At 38.6% G+C, this 5,220-nt stretch overlaps 1 long non-coding RNA gene across 1 annotated transcript in view; it reads left to right on the top strand.

Moving 5' to 3' along the window:
- Positions 1-5,220, top strand: part of LOC107183535 — an 86,011-nt gene that overhangs the window by 9,175 nt on the left and 71,616 nt on the right. The gene's annotated exons all lie outside the window — the stretch shown is intronic.

Genomic DNA, 5,220 nt, shown 5'->3' with positions numbered 1-5,220 from the left:
AGTGGCAGAAAACTCATCACACCACATTTCTCCAGCAAGGACAATGGAGGAATGGCTGGGAAAGCTGCCTATGGCAATATGCAGTAAGGTCTTGACAGATGACTCTGTTCCACTGCTGATTCATCTTTGCAGGGCCACTTCATTCCAGAGATGACAGCAATTAAACCCATGTATGGGGTGGGAGATAATGCTGTTTCTTTCTTCTTCACTGTCCCCACACATATTGTACCCCAGGGATTAACCCCTCCAGGGTGACCTACGAATGCCCCCCACTATACCCCTCACTCTGTTGATTGTTGTGAGAAAGGATAAGGTAAGGGTGAGTATTGCTCTAAAAGCTCAGGCTTCCTGAAAGTGCTCTAGGGATCCCAGATGCCTGCAAAGTGCTCTCGTTTTGTTTTCACATTTCAGATGTTAATTATAAGGAAGAGAATTAGGCATATAAAACAAATTACATTGGCAGTGTTTCCTTCACTTGTGCACAACAGGGCCCAGGCACCCCTAATGAGATGTGACTACAGATCATCGTGCTTCCTGCAAACAGACAATTGCTTCTAATATAGTAGAGTCTTCCTTGTGTTGCCTGAGAATTAGCCACAGGTGTAGCATTTGACTTTGGGGAACATCACCAGCCCAGGGAAGTGTGGTTAGGTCAACAGCAGGAAGAAAGGGGAAAGAAAGAGAGTAGCAGACACCCAAGGCTTTAGAGCAGTGGTTCTCAACCTTGGCTGCACATTAGAATCACCTGGGAATCTTTTTAAAATCCTGATTTCTGGGCCTCATCCTCCGGAAATTCTGTTTCTTTGTTATGGGGTGGGACCACAACCTTTGGCAACCTATAGAATACGTGTACCGAAATATCTGTGTTCTTTTAGAGCACAAATCCTCAACAGCACTGAGAGCAGCACAGGGAAATTGACTTATTGGTAAACAAAAAGGAGAAACATGATATTGAGACTGAGGGGTATAGAGAAGAGGTGTGATTCTGGGGGCCAACCAGCACTAATGGTTATGGGATCTTGAGCTTCAGTTTCTTCATCTGTAAAGTGAACGGGTTGCACTAGAGTTTTCTAAAGTTATTCAAGCTCAAGCACTCTGGGCTTCTCATTTCCCATCCCCAAGATTCTGTATTGAAATTGCTAACTGTGAAACACTAGAATTGAAACAAAAGGCAAGCTTTTTTGAAAAACAAACAAACAAAAAAACAATGGGGCAGTCCCAGAGAAATGATGGTCATTGGATGTTCAACTTTGTTTAGGGATAGCAATGTATCTATCTATACTGGACTTTTAAGGAACAACAAAACAATTCATGAGCTAAGTCAAATGCACAGTTCCTTTTAAAACAACTGGTTAGCAACTCATGGCTACATATTAGTTTGGATGAATCAAGCTACATCCTGCAAAACCATGTGTGCATGTAGATACAAACCATGTTCTGAGGACTAGAAGTGTTCTGTGATCTCTAAGTATGGATGCAATGGAGAAGAGGGGAGATCTATGGCTTAAAAAGGTTTGGAACTGCTGAATCCAAGTTAGTCAGGTTTCTTCACAGTAGGATCCTCTGAACATTTATCATGCCAATGGGCCTTGCAACTTTCCTGGGATTACAGTTTGCAGCATCTGATCTTATTTGACTTTGGAACCTCTTTTTTATTGGCATGCCAACAAGTCATGGAATACCAGTGTTCTGCAGAATTGGTTTGAGAAATCATATGCTATGCAAATTAGAACAGTTTATTTCAAGATTTCACCTGAAAGTAGTATAAACAAAACAAGCTTAGAAGAAAAAATAAATTGTAAAAAAGGGAAAATGTGGACTTTGATAAATTTCCCTAGTGATAGAATTCAAATCAATATATGAAAGAATTTGACATTAAGAATCAGAATAATTATTAAACTAGACTAAGTATAATAAAATGCTTTCTCACAAGTGGCAAGTGCAAAACCAATAATATATTAAATAAATTTGATTTATTTAAAAGAAACATTATTTTATTTTGCCCTTAGAAAGTTTTCAAGTTGTATGATTTTGGGGGATATAGAAAAGATAGATGATTGATAGCAATTTTATTTTTCCATTTTAGTAGCTGGTAAATAAAAAACCTATTAACCTAAATGAGGAATCATATTTTTTGTGTATACTAAGAAAACAGTAGTGGGTAAATTTCTAAGTGTTATGAAGGGAATTGTGGGTATTGTTCTTGCTGTTATTAATATGAGTTGAGTATGATATATCCAACAAAAATCCATTCTATTAATGACCATTAAATAAGGCCCCTATGGAATAAGGACGACCCATGGAAAATAGTTAGCAAGACTTTAATAAAGGTGTAAGAATCAGAAGTTCCCAGAATAAGGATTTTTTTATGTGGGTGGTAAATTATTTTTCCTCAAAGTCATGAGGTATGTATGTCCATCAATAAAACAGATACCTTGGGAATAAATTTTAAGGTGAGTAAAATATTTCATTCTGACCATAAAAGATTTCTTGTACTTATTTGTTAGAAATACCATACAAAACTCAATTTATTATTTTTTATTTTCGTAAACAATAATGTCTTTGTTCCTCTTTCTTCTTCCCTTTCCCATTTTACTCAGGACCCATTATTAGTGATGTTAAAAGATGGCAGGAAGGAGGAAAAAGAATTTTAAAATATAATGGAATAATTTGTCAGAAGGAATACATCCTGAATGCCCTGTAATTTCACTCTCAAGTAGGAATTTTAAAACTTCAGTGAGTGAATCTCTGTCTCCTGGAGAAAGGAGGTTTCCCTTCCTTAGTTACTCAGAGCTCCCGTCTGCCTTACACCAGATTATTCCTCATCGCTACTGCAACTGTTATGCTTCTAGTTGAAAAGACACTGGATTTATGTTGTACAGCATCTGCAAATGGGACAATGGAGTGTAAAGTTTTATTGATTGGATTCACAGGAAGCCTTCTGAATGCCACATGAGGCTTGTGGCTAGTGTTCCCCAGTCTCCCCAGCAAGTTGCAGCTGTGGGGATAGGATGGGCCACCTTGGGCAGGTTGCATTTCTCAACATCATTCAGCTTAGTTGTGGTGACATAGGCCAGGGGCATCTCAAGCTGTTTGGAGCTGTGCATTAACCACAAATGACAGACACTGTTGCCACCAGCTTCTGTTTCCCACCAGCAGAATCTTAATCACCCTTCTACTCCAGAGGAGACCACAGAGGTGAGGCCTGACTTGTATTTCATATTATAATGAAAGGATGGTTACATGCCAGCAGTATATTAAAACCATAAATACTATAAAAGATGATTTTGCATGCACTGTTTTCTCAGAGAAATCTTTTATTTTACCCCAGACTAGGTGAGGACCTTTGTTATATAATGCCCTGAATTCATCCTTTGTGGCACTCACAGCTGTTGTCATGAATTAATCCATTATTCGAGGAATTGTTTCTTACTGGTCCTCAAATATTGAATTTTAATTCCATAAGTATACAGATCTGTCTTTCTCCCCAGCACCCAGGGAAAAATTTGGCCATAGCCCTTCCCTTCCCTACCTTTCTCTCCCCTTCTCTATCCTCCCCCTTTTATTTATGAATAATTTAGTCCTAAAGCCATTAAGTGAGGCAGAATGGGGTAGATATCCATGGTTGAAAGGGGCGAGAGTGTAAAGTACCAGACCTGGATGTCAGAGCCTCACCAGGGTGAGGAGGGCATCCATGTCCTCATACAACCAAAGGATGGACTTATTTGACATGTGTCCCTGGAAATTCTTGGCCTATTCAGCCACTTTCATAAGGGGAGAGAGGGCCATCAAATTATGAGTGCAATTACACAAAACATCTGTTAGATATAATTTTTTCATCATTTCATCCAGTTCTTGTGGCATTGTAGAGACAGATTACTAGTTAATTTAGTTTGATGGCCAGTAGTGTCTATGCTAATTGAATTTTTGACTGGATATTTGGGAGTCATAGAAATATATGTATATTTGTGTGCTTGTAGAAAGATTATAGTCTTTGAAATCAGACACATTCTTCTGTAAGCCTCAGTTTCCTCATTCATAAAATAGTATTGATGATAAATTTGCTTATGGAGTTGTAGTGATTATATAAAATAATCTGCCCATATTCATTCATTATAGACTCTTGACATAAGATGCTCAAAGATATGGGTGCCACATAAATTTTTGAGCATAAGTGATATATTGAGTGAATATGAACCACCTTAATGATATTAATGTATCTGTGATGGTTATTGGTGACAAAGACACAGCTACTACTAATAAAACTGTGGTCTGTTTCCTACATTCCCAAACAAAGAAAATGCTTAATTTTAGTGAAGTTTGTGAGTATAATAATGCTAACCTTTTCTCATCTAAGTTCACAGATCTCTGAATCCTATCCTCTAATTTCTCCATGGAGTCCTATCCTACTCTAAGCCCCACTCTAAGATAACATCAACTATAGCAATCTTTCTATTCCTCTCATTTTCTCTGAAAGTAAGTAGAGTCTCTACATGATAGCTGTGGAACTTTCTGCCCTCTTTCATCTGAGGATTCTTAAAACAATGTTTACAGCCACCTGCTTGCCCTTCTATCATATATTTGATGTGCTGTGACCTAGAGGAACCTGTGTGTGCTTAAACTGGAGAAACCTTTCAAATGTCTAAAATATAGTTCCTCTGCTTGCTTATTGAGGATATGTGTGAGCCCAGCATCTCTTACATTTTCTAATTTCCATCACTGACCATATTGGCTAGGCTTGCTTCTAAGGAAACTAATGTAGCCATAGCCACTTGAGGTAAAAATATAAAATGAGCTTCCTTGCCTTCAGCAAGCTATTTGTCCTCTGAACTTTATTTAAACACCCCAACAGTTAAGGCATCTGTTTATTCATGTTAATTTCACTGGCTTTGGTCTTCCCAGCAGGGAAGGAGAGTTTCAACCTATGGGTAGGCCAGGTGAGAGAAGTAGCATGAGAGCTAGGCTGGGAAAGAAAAGCTCGCCACAGGCCCCATGGAAGAGGAAGATGGAAATGCAGGGGGGAAGGAAAACTGCAAAGCCCTGAAATGAGAACAGGCATTATTGTGCCTATTATCAGGATGCAGAAACCAATGAGGTGGAGAAATGAAGAATCTAGAAAGAAAATAAAAGCCCAGTTACTATGTACTATGTGTGTGTGTGTTGGGGGGGGGGGGGGAAAAGCTGCAAAAGTTGGAATAAATGTCTTCTTGTTTTATGCAT

This window comes from Myotis davidii, unplaced genomic scaffold (genome assembly GCF_000327345.1).
Source record: "Myotis davidii unplaced genomic scaffold, ASM32734v1 scaffold960, whole genome shotgun sequence".
NCBI classification, from domain to species: domain Eukaryota; kingdom Metazoa; phylum Chordata; class Mammalia; order Chiroptera; family Vespertilionidae; genus Myotis; species Myotis davidii.
Note: the sequence above shows the minus strand (reverse complement) of the source record. Positions and strands in the feature narration are given on the sequence as shown.